This window comes from Pinus tabuliformis, chromosome X (genome assembly GCF_031772625.1).
Source record: "Pinus tabuliformis cultivar Carrire ecotype Pingquan chromosome X, CPIR1, whole genome shotgun sequence".
In the NCBI taxonomy this organism is placed as follows: domain Eukaryota; kingdom Viridiplantae; phylum Streptophyta; class Pinopsida; order Pinales; family Pinaceae; genus Pinus; species Pinus tabuliformis.
In genome coordinates this window covers 1,038,203,035-1,038,220,921 of record NC_142308.1, presented here as the reverse complement: position 1 = coordinate 1,038,220,921, position 17,887 = coordinate 1,038,203,035, and positions in this window count along the sequence as shown.

Below are 17,887 nucleotides of genomic sequence, written 5' to 3'. Positions count from 1 at the left end.
CTAGTGGTAGGTTTGTAGCCCAGAGTGGCTGGAGTTCCCTAGTGGCAAGTTTGTAGCCGAGAGTGGCTGGAGTGCCCTAGTGGCAATATTGTGGCCCATAGTGGCTGGAGTGTCTTCATGGCTGAGTTGAGCCCTGGTGCCTGAGTTGAGCCTTGGTGGTTGTGTTTAGCCTTGGTGGCTGAGAGCCCTTGGTGGAATGGATGAGGGTGATCTGTTAAAACCCAGAGCATGGTTACGGCTAATCCGATAAAACCAATGATGATATTGGAGGGTTATTTACAGGTACAGGTACAGGTACAGGTGTGCAATTATAATGGTTGACAGAACCATGTACGTGAAGGACATCCTACAAGACTAGCGGTTGCAGCGGTTTGCACCCATGCATTCCGATAGATGGTTATTCCTTTGTATGGACATCAACATATTCTTTTTGGCATATTTCACCATAACTAGATTTTTCAGATTGATATGGAGACAAGTACTAATTAAGGGGGAGCATTGGAATATCTAATTCCTACTTGTCTCTAGTTGTGATTCTTTCTATGTAAGGAGTCAGTTCCTATTCTATAGGAGTTGGCTATATCTACTTGTTCCTAGTTTGGTGTGTGGTTGAGAGATTTCCTCAACCAACAAATTGTGTGTCCAAAATAGTCTCCCTATCTTGAGACAACATTCGTGTATATATGTAATCTTATTTTTAATGAATAGAATACAGATAATGTGCATATTGATATTTTAAGTATATCTTCAACATTGGAGTTTTTTTAATATTTTCTTTACAACTTTGAATGTCAAAAACGAGTATCAATGGTGAGAACTTTGAAGAATACACTAATTTCACTATGAAGAGCCTTGAGTGATAAATCCAAATGTGAATATTGTGATTAGCTGTGATCCTTTGAGGGTCGAATACAAAGAATAATGGTATATTTCATAGTGACAATGGTGATGAAACGTTGGTAGCGGGTTCTATGTGTAGTCGACAATACTTAGGTTGACAAATCTGCAAAGAATGACATGATGTGAACTTGGAATATCTTATTGAAGACATGCATTATGAATTAGTATACCTCCAATTCTAAATACAACATTCAATTGCTTGTTTGTCAATATTCTTGGGAGTAACCCTAATGAAATACATGGCTTCAACATTATCACTATCGATGTCAATCTCTTTTATGAGGGTGACAATGAGTTGTTAATGTTTTTCATTTGGTATTTTTATTTGATGAATATGATTATGTCATGTTATTGAAATACAATGTGGAAGAAAAGTTAGGTCCCCATTGTAGTGAAATTTAGTTTGACTAGTTAATTTAAAGTGGTCATTATTTTTAGCTTGAAAAGAATGCAGGGTTTTGTGTGGGGAAAGATAGATTAATTATGTTAATTTCCTAGGAAATATTTGCATGGTTCTTATGTATTAAATTCTTGAAAAGATTGCAAGTTTTTTGTGTGTGGAAAGAAAGATTAATTGTGTTAATTTTCTTGGAAAGATTTTCATGGTTCTTATGCATTAAAATTTTGAAAAGATTGCATGGTTTTGTGTGTGGAAAGATAGATTAATTATGTTAATTTCCTTCAAAAGATTTGCATGGTTCTTGTGTGTTAACATCTTGAAAAAAAATTGCATGTTTTTTGGGTGTAAAATGATTGCATTTTTCTTGTGTGTAAAGTTATAAGTTAATTTTTGTGATTTCTTGAATAGACAAGGTTTTGTAACTATATGCACGTTCTTTACTCACATGCAAGCTAATATAAACATGGTTGCATTTGAGATATAGATAAAAAGTCATGGTTTTACAATTGCATGCATGTTCTTCATTCAAATGCATATTGTAAGTTATTATTATATAGTTAAAGGTGGTATTTTAGTTGGAATAAGGATGAATATGGAAGCTTTTATGCATTTAATTAATGCATATGAATAGGAATTCTTGATATTCTTCATGCATTTTATTTAATGCATGTGTCATGTGGATTAAAAAACATTCTTTTTAATTATATGCATGTATTTAAATTATGTGAAATATGAATAAGAACACATGAATTATAATTTTATGAAAGATAAGTAGAAATGGTTTTTGTATGCATTTATTAATGCATTGGAGACATGAAAAATTACTTGAGCATTTGTATAATGCAATAGAATAAAAACAACAAGATTTTAGTTGTAATTTCCATTATTAATCGATGTCATTACATTGGAACAAGCATGAATGGTTTTGTATTAATGGAACATGTAGATTGTTATACATGGTATCTGGTGAGCCCTGGTATTGCACCAAGAATGTTGCAACTCCCAAAGGTTTCTCAGCTCAAATTATCAACCTAGGGTCTGTACAAACTTAGAGGTGACAATTCTATATGCACTGTAGGTTATGTTCTACTAATGTCACCCTCAATCATGAGATCATATAAATGTGTTTAGATACCATTCCTCCAAATAAATACAATGAAAACATTCTATGAAATCATAATTGAACTTGATTCTAGCTACAAAAGTGGAAATGTCATTCGTTCAAATGTAAATGCTAGTTGACATTGCATGAGTGTAAAAGGGCTAATCTACTTGTAGAAGTAAATCATGCTACTCTAATTTTCACATTCAATCAAATCATTAACCTATTTATATGCATCATTTTTCTACTTTACAATTTCTTAAAAATAAGGAATCTAATTTTTAACATGCATATGGATAAAGATACCAATTCTAACTCTGTTTTTCTATCTGATGGCTATAGTGAGGAAAGGAGGATGGTGGAGTGGCATTAGATTCTTCCTTAATCATGAAATCACAATTTTGGGGCCATTAGTAATCTTAACTAGGCTAGTATCAAAATGGGAAGCAAAAATTGTTGAAAATAGCATTGCTATAGGGCTACTATAGGAGGTGCTACAAGAGTGGTTGTATTGCTATAAGAGGCCTTGTTTTATTGTAGGAGGGGGTCTGAGAGACTTTTGAGGATGGAAATGGTATCTTAGGGATGAAGGAAGGTGGATGGAGGTAGAAGGTAATAAATTAAGGTTGTGGGATCCCCTTGGCCAAGCCTAGCACCCCTCAAAGGTATATCCTGCACCAAAGTTGATGCCCGCGACGCCTCTTATTTTCCTAGACAGAGTGGTTGCCTAGACAGAGGTTGGGATTGGCGCGAGGTTCCTAGGTGGAGGATGGAGAAGTGTAGGTGAATGTGGGAAGGTATACCCACCTCTGTAGATCAACAAAATCCCTGTAGCTAGCCAAATACATGCATGAAATGATCAATAACACAATGAAATAAATGAACATGGAGAAGATGAGTTGAATTTGACTAAAATCTATTTTATCCCACAACACTACTCTAATCACTAAACAAATGAGACTAACTCCTAAGTTGCTGAGGATAAGCACGCAAAAGGATCACAACTAAAATCCATCCATTCCCAAGAAATCATAAACAAATATTTTTGGATTGTGATTGTTAATACTACCAACCACTCTTCCCATAAGAGAGGTGATAGGAAATCCTAAATCACAATTTTTTATGCTATAACATCTACTGAAACAAGAGAAGGACTACAATGCCTTGAAAAAAAACAAGGAAATAAAAAAAAAGGTACTAAAGCCTTTGGGTTGGGCCCAGACCCAAGGGTTTCAACCCTCTAAACTAACTCAGATCAAAATCAATGGTAAGCATCTCACTAATAGAAAATAATAACCAAATAGATCAGATGAAATTTAAGAATAAAAATTTCAAGAACTAGGGTCAGTAGATACTCTTAGCTGCAACAAAAATTTGAATCCTAATGAGCCTTTCAGCTGGTTTATTTATATGAAAAAGTAGTTGATGGCAACTCCCTTGAAAACAAGAGTGATTACCTCTAAGATCTCAAGAATTGTGAATTTGGTCTTCCTTGATCTTCACATGTACTTGGAGTCCCTCGAGTACTAGTGAATTTGAGCCATGAGTGAGGATTCTTTGATCCGAATTTGAGTTCACAAGTTAAGGAGGTGGAAACGCCCCCTTCCATCAAGCTCCTACATAGTAAATTCCTCAAAAGATATTCCTTTTCTTGCAAATCAATGGCATTAGGCCACACAATATGAAAAACTCCTTTTGATCTTCTTACTAAACTTATTATGACTAAAAATGTGAATTAATGTGATAAAAGGATAGTTTTAGGGATGGAGGATAGCATAATGAACTTCAAAATATACCTATTAATGGGACCCATCATCACCCCCTGCTGAAGGTGTTTCTCATCCTCTGAGAAACTTAGTCATCCATATGAAGCTCATTCATGGCCCTGGTGGCCTCTCTGACATCCCAAGGCACCTCAAATGGTGTGCCTTCATGTGGATAAAAACCTTAATTTTCCTCTATCTTTGTCCATACTTTTTGTTCCTCTGCCTGGTTTCTTCCTTCTTGTAAGCCAAAAGTAAGGGAGGATTGAGTTTGAGTCCTATAAATTTGATCTTCAGCCTTTTCATTATCCTTTTGTACAACGATTTTCTTTCCAAGGAATTCCTTAGTCTTTCTGGAGAGTGATACTCTTTGATTTATAACCTGTGAGATAAGGTTTGCCACCTTCTCTAATAAGCTTGTATACTTTCTATTCCCAACATCCTAAAAATTTCCTCAAAATGTATAATGCATTACTCTTGGGTTTCCATGTAGCAAGGTGCTAGATGAGAATCATAGTAGATGAGATTGTGGTTTCTTATGGAAGTTGTAGGGCTTATTAATTCTACTCTAATGTATAATGGCTCTTTTTCTTCCTTTTCCATCACCTTCTTCACCTCTTGAGCTCTTGTCTCCTATGTTTTTGTTGCCTCTTATTCCTCTCTTTCTGCTTTCTCTTCTTCCTTTGTTTCTGCTAACTCTTCTTCCTTTGTCTTTCCTCTCCTACCTCCAGTGCTAGAGGTTGGTGCTTCTCCATGTGTGATGGATTGGGTTTCAATGAAAATTTCCCTATCCATGTCTACAAAATCAATCCATAGCACAAGGTTCCTTAAGTTACTTAAATAATCCATCACAATTAAATTAATGAGACCATGATGGGAAATGTGTTGAAGCCTCCATTTCCTCACCTTCTAAATCATTTCAATGATAGATTGTAGGAGGAATTAGGGAACACTTAGTCTCTATGAAATTGGTAAATATGATTTAAATCTTAGTTCATGGAGTAGCCTGAAATGATAGGAATATATAACGCTCAGCCTCCCCTCATTGGATATGTGTTTTAGAATGTGATAGGCCACTTCATCCCAGGAGTAAGGTAGGATTTTTCTTCTTAATCCATTCTTATCTTCTATAGGCTTCTCTCTCTAAATGAAAAATTTCTTCTTGGTTGTAGCACTTACTTCTTTCTTCTCCTTACTACATCGAGCTCCTAAGGGTAAGGTAGTCACCCTTATTATGGTTTTAAGACTTAAAGAGATGGCCAATACTCTAACAATAGTAGTGGAACTATCTTCTCCTTGAGAATGTAGTGCCATGGCAGATTCTTGAGTTATGTCATCATCATACCCTTTCAATTGTTCAAAGAAGCCCATCCATTGATGTCTTAGAAAAATATATACTACAGGAGGATGTTGATGAATTCTCTTTGTGTTTATGGGATCTCTTCTATTGATTCCTCCCCCCATTTTTTCTACTGCTCCTTCTTGAGGTCACTTAGGTGTAAATTTTAATGTTTCCTCAGGGTAATCTCAGTTGTAGAAATAATGCCACAACTTCTTTTTTATCAGAGAGGGAGAAGGATGCTAAAATTTATATCAAAACAAGCTCTTTTTTTGTCCCTATCTTTCCTTTACACACAACAATTTCCAAAGGGAACTACTGCTCAATTGTCTATTACAGGGCACTAATCTTCAAGCAAAATTCCCATGCAAATGTATGGAAATTAAAGAGGGAGAAAGCCACTTACTCCTTTTCCAAATATATTTTCCATGTGCATGAGGGTTTGAGGACAACTTTGGGTCACTTTGGCTTCATTTCTCCCTTCAATTCTCTCTTGTAGCTTCTTTTAGGGCCTCCTATAACAATTCATATTCTCATGTAGCTCCTCTTGTAGCTTCTTCTGCAGCACTTGTGTTAAAATTGGCAACCAGGGAAAAACTTCATGTGGGTCATCTTATTCATGGTTGATAATATTTTTATTGGATTCCTCTCGTTGGGAGGTGTAGGATTGATATAAAGATCATCCGATTCCGATAAGTATTCACGGAGATATGAATTTATTTTGATTATGGAATTATTATCAAGCCGACCTACAACTCATGTAGGCTCAGAAGCCCAACAGTCGAATCTATTCACCCACCAACGTTGTGTATAAATATAAGAGGACTTTTCCTCATTTAGACTCACTCATCTCATCACATCTCTCTCTCTCTCTACTACGCAGATATGAGTCTCTTCTCTACTGCGCTGAAATGGGTCTCTCTCTCTCTCACACATTTGAAGCCGGAAACTGCTGAAACTGAAGCTGCAACTGCAGAAGTAAAGATTGACTTGCGTGGCCTAGAAGATCTCCTCTTTGATACTATGTTGTAGGTTAATCTGAACCTCCTTTGAAAGCCGCAACTTTTTGTGGTGGAATGAAGTCAATCCGACGAACGGTTTTCAAGATATCGACTGCCCTAGTTTGAAGCCGGAAACCGCTGAAACTGAAGCTGCAACTGCAGAAGTAAAGATTGACATGCGTGGCCTAGAAGATCTCCTCATCTGAACTGCACTGTAGGTTCATTTGAACCTCCTCTGGGAGCCGAAACATTTGGTGGTGGAATGAAGTCAATCCGACGGTCGGTTTGTGAGATATCGTCTGCCCTAGTTTGATATTGAAGCCGCTAATGCTGATGCTGCTGATCTAGGGTTTGCTACTACTGATATGAATCAGATTTATTGTACTATTTCTCTCTGCTGAATTATTGAATATAAAAGAAGATTTGATCAAAGGGTTTCCCCACACATTGTGGGGTTTGTCCCTGGCTAGCCGCCACATCTTGTGTCTCTTGTCTTGGCTTGTTTTCTGTCGATCGTTTAATGTTCTATCTGCACTTTACTTTATGTACATGTGATTTCTAATCGATGGAATATAATAAGAAAAAGAAGTAAACTGTTATAAGCATAGAAAATACCATAACTTAATATGGTATCGGAGCTGAGGTGAAGACAAAGCAAGAGCAAGAGCAAGAGCAATCTTTGAAGAGAAGATTGGCAAGGCTATCCTAAAAGAACTATGGGGTCCTCAACACTCTTTCCTGCCAAAGACAAGCTCCGTGAGAAAGCTGACTATCACAGATGGAAGATGTCTATAGATCTAACCCTTGAAGATCAAGGAGTGCTGGACCATGTAAGAGGCAATATTGTTGAGCCTTCATCAAATGCATCTGCTGCTGCCTGGAACAAATGGAAAAATGGAGAAGTCAAAACAAAGAAGATCATCCGGGACTCTATCGACAAGCGCTTGGTGGCCTACATCTCTGATCTAGACACCTCCAAGGAAATCTATGACAGACTGGTGAGTTTATTTAAAGTTAATGATGAAAATCAAGTTTTGTTTCTTAGAAATAAGTTGAGGAAAATCAAGAAGGGTAAAGATGAAAGTATGCAAGCATACTTCTTAAGAATCACCGAGATCAAGAACGATCTCCTATCTATTGGGGAAACTATTACTGACAGAGAAATGGCACTCACAACTCTCGGAGGATTACCATCTGAATGGTATGTGTTCAGGACTACTCTTCTGAATAATAATGTAATTCCTAGTTTCGAGAAATTAATGGCTAGATGCATTGAAGAACAAACAAGGGTAGAAGAGCAGGAAATGCCCTTGCCTAAAGGTCCTCCTACTGCTTTTTCTTCTCATGCTAAGAAAAGAAATAATTTTGGGTCTAAATCAAAAGGAAAGGCTGGACCTAAGGGTGGAAAAAAAGGATGATGTTACATTTGTGATAAAGCAGGTCACTATGCAAGGGAGTGCCCTGATAGAAAGGACTCATACCGGGACAATGATCAAAATCCCTCTGATGGCAAATCAAATGAATGACAAATTCAACAGCAAAGGTAAGAGGAGAGCTGGGGATTGAGGAAGAGGACAACCATTCAAGAAGGCTAGAAAGTCCAGGATGTATTAAATGCACCTGACCTCAAAAGGAACCTAGTGTCCATCTCGGCAATGGAAGACAAAGGCTACAAGGTAACCTTAAGCAATGGCAAGGTATGTATATGGAAATGCCTTTACTCTTGGGTTTAGTGTTGATTCATCATATCAGGTCGATGGAAGTCCGCTAGGTGTCATGTCTTGTGACACAACTCTTCAGTCCGAACTTTGGCATCAGAGGTTTGCCCACCTTCACTACAAATCTGTACTTGGTGTAAAACAAATGGTGATAGGGATGCCCGAATTCCAAGTAGAGAAAGAAGGTGTATGTCCGGGATGTTTCGAAGTAAAGCTCAAAAGGGGACCGTTCCCCTCAAGCCAAAGCAAGACCTCCGATGTATTACAGTTGGTTCACTCAAGCATATCTGAGGCTAGCATTAAGAGGGAGACTACTACACGACATACTCTTGAGCAGAATGGTGTGGCAGGAAGGAAGAACCACACGATGATGGAAGTTGTCCGGGCAATGCTACATGATCAAAGACTTCCAAAGTTTCTATGGGCTGAAACTACAATCACCGTCATATATGTACAAAATTGATGCCCTCATCAAGCATTGGGTTCCTAAACTCCTGAAGAAATGTTCACCACCGGTCAAAGGGAAGTCATGATTAGTCATGATGTCACCTTTGACAAAGATATGGCTCTCAGCAAGGTGGACAATCTGCTAACTTTGAGTAGCTCTTAAGAAGCTGACACCAGGGAACCGAAAGAAAATGATGATGAATCAATGCCTGATGTAGAAGAACCCATGGATCCGATTGATCCTCATTCACATGACCCTTCCTCTTCTAGGAAGAGGCCTTCATTGCTTAGGGGGATACTTGATGATGCTGAAGGACATGATGCACCCTGAGGAACCTTCCATCAAAGTAAGAAACTTAACAAGTATCAGGGATACCTGACCATCATGAGCACGATCATACAAAATGAACCTTCATCATTCTCACATGTCATCAAGCATTAACTATGGAAGGATGCTATGACCATAGAATATGAGTCTATTATGGAGAATGATGTCTGGGAAGTAGTTCCCAGACCCTGGACAAGACAATTGTTACTTCAAAATGGCTTTACAAGATAAAGCATGTAGCAAATGGAAGTATGGAAAAGTATAAGGTTCATTTTGTTGCTCGTGGTTTATCCCAGAAGGGAGGTATAGACTATGATATTTGCACCTGTTGCCAGATATACGACCATCCGCTTGATCTTAGCCCATGTGGCTTCACAAGGATGGAACCTACATCAGATGGATGTTAAGACTGAGTTCTTGCATGGTTCTATCAAAGAAGAGGTCTATGTGGAGCAACCTGAAGGATTTGAGATTTATGATTGAAAATCTCATGGATGCAGGTTGAAGAAGGCTCTCTATGGGCTGAAGCAAGCACCCCGAGCATGGTATGAGAGGATCGATAGCTACTTGATGAAGCTGTGATTCACTAGGAGTGAAGTTGATCCTAACCTTTACTTTAAGGTTGAAGATGACAAGCCTCTCATACTGGTGTTGTATGTGGATGACCTCTTTCTAACAGGTGCAAACCCTCTCATTCACAAATGTAAGAGGGAGATGGCTTTTGAATTTGAAATGATGGACCAAGGACTTGAAGTGTGGCAGAAGCCAAGGGAAATTTTCCTATCTCAAGGAAAATATGTGGTAAATATATTGGAAAGATTCGGTATGATGGAATGCAAGCCTGTGACTACCTCGAGGATCTTAACTTTTAGAAGTTATATGGTAGTGATGTCGGACCAGACTTGGGAAATGCCTCTGAGTTTCAAAAAACTCATTCGCATTGATGTTCTTGGTGAGCCTCCGTCCAAACATATGTTTTGCAGTTAACATTGTGAGTTCATATTTGGTTGAGCCTCACTAGATTGATGCTAGGAATCTTCTGAGATGTCTTCAGGACACAATTTCTCATGGATTAAGATACACTGCCGGAGATGTGAGACTACTTGGATATGCTGATGTTGATTGGGCAGGCAGTGTGGTGGACCGTAAGAGAACTTCCGGGTACTATTTCACCTTCGGATCTTCTTCGATATCCTGGATGAGCAGGAAGCAGAAGTCGGTAGCTTTGAGCACCACTGAAGCAGGATATATTGTTGCTAGCATAACCTCGTGTGAGGCAGTCTGCTTGCGAAAGCTCTTCAGTGAGCTGTTTGGATTTACATTGGATACCACTGTGATTCTCTGTAACAACTAGAGGTGGGATTCGATTATTGAGGAATCCCATATTCGTCAATTGCTCTAGCAGATAGACATCATCTGGGATATGGTAAGTCGATGAGCAACGAAGCTCCATCACATTAAGATGATGTACAGGTTGATACACCTTGTCAAAGCCCCGAGGAAAGATCTAATCTGTGATTTTCCCAAACGACTTGGAGTTGGCAAGAAACCCTTGTACAAGGGTCCTGCATGTTGCATACATTGAGTTCTGGGAGCTCTGAGGGCTTGCGGTTCCTACTGGAGCAACATATGACCACAGGGTGCCTCACCCTCCCCTGGTGGTGCACACTGGAATAAGATGATTCGCTCTCTTATGGGACAAGATGATTCGATCTCTTGTGGAACATGATGATTCGCTCTCTTGTGGAACATGATGATTCGATCTCCCATGAGTCCCAGATAGGAGAACTAATCAATCCTGTCCTCACAGGAGAACACATCAATCCTGCTACAATCGCCATGGAGAACACATCAATCCTGCTACAATCGCCATGGAGAACACATCAATCCAGGCCGCCATGGAGAACACATCAATCCAGGCCTCACAGGAGAACTAATCATCCTGCTACACAGGAGAGCGAATCATCCTATTCCACAAGAGAGCGAATCATCTTGTCCCACAAGAGAGCGAATCATCTTGTTCCACAAGAGAGCGAATCTCTTGTTCCACAAGAGAGCGAATCATCTTGTTCCAGTGCGCACCACCAGGGGAGGGTGAGTCACCCTGTGGTCGTATGTTTCTCTAGTAAGAACCACAAGCCCTCAGAGCTCCCAGAGCTCAATGTATGCAACATGCATGACCCTTGTACAAGGGTTTCTTGATGACTCCAAGTCGTCTGGGAAAATCACAAATTAGATCTTTCCTCGGGGCTTTGACAAGGTGTATCAACCTGTACATCATCTTAATGCGATGGAGCCTCCTTGCTCATCAACTTACCATATCCCAGATGATGTCTATCTGCTGGAGCAATCAACGAATATGGGATTCCTCAATAATCAAATCCCACCTCTGGTTGTTATAGAGAATCACAATGGTATCCAATGTAAATCCAAACAGCTCACTGAAGAGCTTTCGCAACTAGACTGCCTCACACGAGGTCATGCTAGCAACAGTATATCCTACTTTAGTGGTTCTCAAATTCACCGACTTTTGCTTCCTTGTCATCCAGGATATCGAAGAAAATCCCAAGGTGAAACAGCACTCGGAAGTGCTCTTACGGTCCACCACACTGCCTGCCCAATTAGCATCAGTATATCCAAGTAGTCTCACATCTCCGACAGTTTATCTTAACCCATAAGTGATAGTGCCACGAAGATATTTCAACAGATTCTTGGCACCAATCTAGTGTATGTGGTGGGGTTCAACCATATGCTGGCTCAACGTGTTGACTGCAAAGCATATATCTGGACGGGAGTTCACTAAGAACATTAATGCTCCGACGAGTTGCCGATACTCGGTAGCATTTCGTAAAACAGGTCCAGCAGCACTACCGCTTAACTTCTTGAAGTCAAGCTCCATCGGAGTAGTTACAGGCTTGCAGTCCACCATTCCGAATCTTTCCAATATCTTCACCACATATTTTCCTTGAGATAGGAAAATTTCTCCTAGCTTTTGCCACACTTCAAGTCCTAGGAAGTAGTGCATCAGTCCTAGGTCTTTCATTTCAAATTCAGAAGCCATCTCCCTCTTACATTTGTGAATGAGAGGGTTTGCACCTGTTAGAAAGAGGTCATCCATGTACAACACCGATATGAGAGGCTTGTCATCTTCAACCTTAAAGTAAAGTTTAGGATCAACTTCACTCCTAGTTAATCCCAGCTTCATCAAGTAGCTATCGATCCTCTCATACCATGCTCAGGGTGCTTGCTTCAGCCCATAGAGAGCCTTCTTCAACCTGCATACATGAGTTTTTCAATCATAAATCTCAAATCCTTCAGGTTGCTCCACATAGACCTCTTCTTTGATAGAACCATGTAAGAACGCGATCTTGACATCCATCTGATGTAGGTTCCATCCTTGTGAAGCCACAAGGGCTATGATCAAGAGGATGGTCATATATCTGGCAACAGGTGCAAATATCATAGTCTATACCTCCCTTCTGGGATAAACCACGAGCAACAAAATGAACCTTATACTTTTCCATACTTCCATTTGCTGCATGCTTTATCTTGTAAATCCATTTTGAAGTAACAATTGTCTTGTCCAGGGTCTGGGAACTACTTCCCAGACATCATTCTCCATAATAGACCCATATTCTATGGTCATAGCATCCTTCCATAGTTAATGCTTGATGACATCTGAGAATGATGAAGGTTCATTTTGTATGATCGTGCTCATGATGGTCAGGTATCCCTGATACCTGTTAAGTTTCTTACTTTGATGGAAGGTTCCTCAGGGTTCAGCATGTCCTTCAACATCATCAAGTATCCCCCTAACCCATGAAGGCCTCTTCCTAGAAGAGGAAGGCTCATGTGGATGAGGATCAATCGGATCCATGGGTTCTTCTACATCAGGCATTGATTCATAATCATTTTCTTTCGGTTCCCTGGTGTCGGCTTCTTGAGAGCTACTCAAAGTCAGCAGATTGTCCACCTTGCTGAGGGCCATATCTTTGTCAAAGGTGACATCATGACTAATCATGACTTCCCTTTGACCGATGGTGAACATTTCTTCACGCGTTTAGGAACCCAATGCTTGATGAGGGCATTGATTTTGTACATATACAACAGTGATTGTAGTTTGAGCCCATAGAAACTTCGGAGGTCTTTGATCATGTAGCATGGCCCAGACATCTTCCATCATCGTGCGGTTCTTCCTTCTCACCACACCATTCTGCTCAGGAGTATGTGGTGTAGTAGTCTCCCTCTTAATGCCAACCTCAGGTATGCCCGAGTGAACCAATTGTAATATATCGGAGGTCTTGCTTTGGCTTGAGGGGAATGGTCCCCTTTTGAGCTTTCCTTCGGCACATCCTGGACATACACCTTCTTTCTCTACTCAGAATTCGAGCATCCCTGTCACCATCTGTCTTACATCAGGTAGAGCTTTGTAATGAAGGTGGGAAAACCTCCAATGCCAAAGTTCGGACTAAATAGTTGTGTCACAAGACATGACACCTAGCGGACTTCCATCGACCTAATATAATGAATCAACACTAAACCCAAGAGTAAAGGAATCTTTAACATTATTTTTCCATATACATACCTTGCCATCGCTGAAGGTTACCTTGTAGCCTTTGTCTTCCATTGCCGAGATGGACACTAGGTTCTTTTTGAGGTCAGGTGCATTTAATACATCTTGGAATTTCTAGCCTTCTTGAATGCTTGTCCTCTTCCTTGATTCCCAACTCTCCTCTTACCTTTGCTGTTGAATTTGTCATTCCTTTGATTGCCATCAGAGGGATTTCGAGTTGCACCATTGCATACTGTACCATGCTTCTCTAATCATGATTATCATCATGCTGCCCATGTCCATGATTTTATCCATCATAATGCTGCTCAAACTAGTGTGCATCATCATCATGCTATCCTATATGTCCATGATCTCATGTTGCCCTTTATGTCCATGATCTCATTCATCATGATGCTCATGATCTCATACATAGTGACTTGCTTTATCGCAAATGTAACGTCGTCATTTTCTTCTAGCCTTAGGTCCAGCCTTTCCTTTTGATTTAGTCCCGGAATTATTTCTTTTCTTTGCATGAGAAGAAAAGGCAGTAGGAGGACCTTTAGGCATGGGCATTTCTTGCACTTCTTCCCTTGTTCCTTCTTGAATGCATCTAGCCATTAATTCCTCGAAACCAGGAATTACATTATAGTTCAAAAGAGTAGTCCTGAACACATACCATTCAAATGGCAATCCTCCAAGAGTTGTGAGTGCCATTTCTCTGTCAGTAATAGTTTCCCCAATAGATAGGAGATCGTTCTTGATCTCGGTGATTCTTAAGAAGTATGCTTGCATACTTTCATCTTTACCCTTCTTGATTTCCCTCAGCTTATTTCTAAGAAACAAAACTTGATTTGCATCATTAACTTTAAATAAACTCACCAGTCTATCATAGATTTCCTTGGAGGTGCCCAATTCAGAGATGTAGGCCACCAAGTGCTTGTCGATAGAGTCCCGTATGATCTTCTATTGTTTTGACTTCTCCATTTTTTCATTTGTTCCAGGCAGCAGCAGATGCATTTGATGGAGGCTCAACAATATTGCCTCTCACATGATCCAACACTCCTTGATTCTCAAGGGTTAGATCGATAGACATCTTCCATCCGTGATAGTCAGCTTTCTCACGGAGCTTGTCTTCAGCTGGGAAAGAGTGTTGAGGACCCCATAGTTCTTTTAGGATAGCCTTGCCAATATTCTCTTCGATGATTGCTCTTGCTCTTGCTCAGGCTTTGTCTTCACCTCAGCTCCGATACCATGTTAAGTTATGGTATGTTCTATGCTTATAATAGTTTACTTCTTTTCCTTATTATATTACAAAGATTAGCAATCACACGTACATATAAAAGTAAAGTGCAGATAGAAAATTAAACGATCGACAGAAAACAAGCCAAGACAAGAGACACAAGATGTGGCGGCTAGCCAGGGACAAACCCTTTGATCAAATATTCTTTTATCTTCAATAATTTAGTAGAGAGAAATACTACAATAAATCTGATTCATATCAGCAGTATCAAACCCTAGATCAGTAGCATCAGCATTAACGGCTTCATTATCAAACTAGGGCAGACCATATCTCACAAACCGACAGTTGGATTGAATTCATTCCACCACCAAAAGTTTTGGCTTCCAGAGGAGGTTCAGATGAACCTACAGCGCAGTTCAGATGAGGAGATCTTCTAGGCCACGCAAGTCAATCTTTACTTCTGTAGTTACAGCTTCAGTTTCAGCAGTTTCCGGCTTCAAACTAGGGTAGTCGATATCTTGCAAACCATTCGTCGAATTGACTTCATTCCACCACCAAAAGTTGTGTCTTTCAAAGGAGGTTCAGATGAACCTATAGCACAGTTCCAAAGAGGAGATCTTCTAGGCCACGCAAGTCAATCTTTACTTCTGCAGTTGCAGCTTCAGTTTCAGCAGTTTCCGGCTTCAAACTAGGGCAGTCGATATCTTGCAAACCGTTCATCGGATTGACTTCATTCCACCACCAAAAGTTGCGGCTTTTAGAGGAGGTTCAGATGAACCTACAACGCAGTTCCAAAGAGGAGATCTTCTAGGCCACGCAAGTCAATCTTTACTTCTGCAATTACAGCTTCAAATTCAACAGCTTCCGGCTTCACATGTGTGAGAGAAAGACCCATTTTAGCGCAGTAGAGAAGAGACTCATTTCTGCGTAGTAGAGAGAGAGAGAGATGTGATGAGATGAGTGACTCCAAATGATGAAAAGTCCTCTTATATTTATACACAATGTTGGTGGGTGAATAGATGCGGCTGTTGGGCTTCTGAGCCTACATGAGTTGTAGGTCGGCTTGATAATAATTCCATAATCAAAATAAATTCATATCTCCATGAATACTTATCGGAATCGGATGATCTTTATATCAATCCTACACCTCTCGACGAGAGGAATCTAATAAAAATATTATCAGCCATGAATAAGATGACCCACATGAAGTTTTGCCATGGTTGTCAATTTTAACATATGCAAAACAAAAACAAGTATGCATAAGTAGAAACAATACCTACTTAGACACCTCCCCAGAAATGGCGTGAAAAATTAGTGAGCCCTGGTATTGTACCAAGAATGGTGCAACTCCCAAAGGCTTCTCAACTCAAATTATCAACTCGGGGTTATACAAACTTAGAGGTGGAAGTGCTATATGCATAGTATGTTAGGTTCTACTCATGTCACCCCCATTCATGACATCAGATCAAGGCGTTCAGAGACCATTCCTTCAACTAGCTACAATTAAAACCTTCTATGAAAGCATAATTGAACTTGATTCTAACTACAAAATGGAAATTCCATTCATTCAAATGTAAATTCTAATTAACATGGCATGAAATAAAAAGGGCTAATCTAATTGCAGAAGTAAATCATGCTACTCTACTTTTCATATTCAATCACATCAATAACCTATTTATATGCATCATTTTTCTACTTTACAATTGCTTAAAAATAAGGAATCTAATTTTTAACATGCATATGGATAAAGATACCAATTCTAACTTTGTTTTTCTATTTGATGGTTGGAGTGAGGAAAGGAGGAGGTTGGAGTGGTCTTAGAGTATTCCTTAATCATGAAATCACAAGTTGGGGGCCATTATTCATCTTAACTAGGCTAGGATCAAAGTGGGAAGAAAAAATGGTTGAAAATAACACTGCTACAGGACTACTATAGGAGCTGCTACAGGAGGGGTTATAGTGCTACAGGAGGCCCTGTTTTGCTGCAAGAGGGGGTCTGAGAGTGTTCTGAGGATGGAAATGGTATATTATGGATGAAGTAAGGTGAATAGAGGTAGAAGGTAATAAATGAAGGTTGTGGGATCCCCTTGGTCAAGCCTAGCACCCCTAGGAGGTCTATCTTACACCAAATTTGATTCCCACGGCGCCTCTCATTTGTCTTGACAAAGTGATTGTGGAGACAATGGTTGGGAGAAACATGAGGTTCCTAGGAGGAGGATGGAGAAGTACAAGTGAATTTGGGAAGGTATGCCCACCTTTTTATATTAGGATAGTTCCTGCAGCTACCCAAATACGTGCATGAAATGACCAATATCACAGTGAAATAAATTAACATGGAGAAGATTAGTTGAATTTGACTAAAACATATTTTATCCCACAACACTACTATGATCACTAAAAAAATGACACTCTAAGTCCTAAGTTGGAGAGGATAAGCATGAAAAAATATCACAACTAAAATCTATCCACTTCTAAAAAATCATAAACCAATATTTTTGGATTGTGATTTTTAATCCTTCTAATCACTCTTCCCACAAGAGAGGTGATAAGCAATCTTGCAATCACAAGTTTTTATGCTATAACGTCTACGAAAACAAGAGAAGGACTGCAATGCCTTGAAACAAGAATAAGAAGGAAATACAAAAGAGGGGCTAAAGCCTCTGAGTTGGGCCCAAACCCAAGTGTTTCATCCCCCCAAACTAAATCAAATGCAGGTCAATGGTAAGCATCTCATTAACAAAAAATATTAGTCTCATACACCAGATGAAAGTTAAGAATAACAATGTAAAGCACTAGGCTCAGTAGATACTCTTATTTAAAACGAAAATTCAAATCATAATGAGCCTTTAAGCTGGTTTATTTATAAAAACAATGTAGTTGATGACAGATCCCTTGAAAAGAGGAGTGATTCCCTCCAAGATATCAAGAATTGTGGATCCAGTCTTCCTTGATCTTCACATGTATTTGGAGTCCCTCGGCTACTAGTGAATTTGAGCCATGGGTGAGGATTATGTGATCCCAAAACAAGTTAGAGAGTTAAGGAGGTGGAAAACCCCACTATATTCTCTCTCGATTGTATCCATCAATACCTTGCATA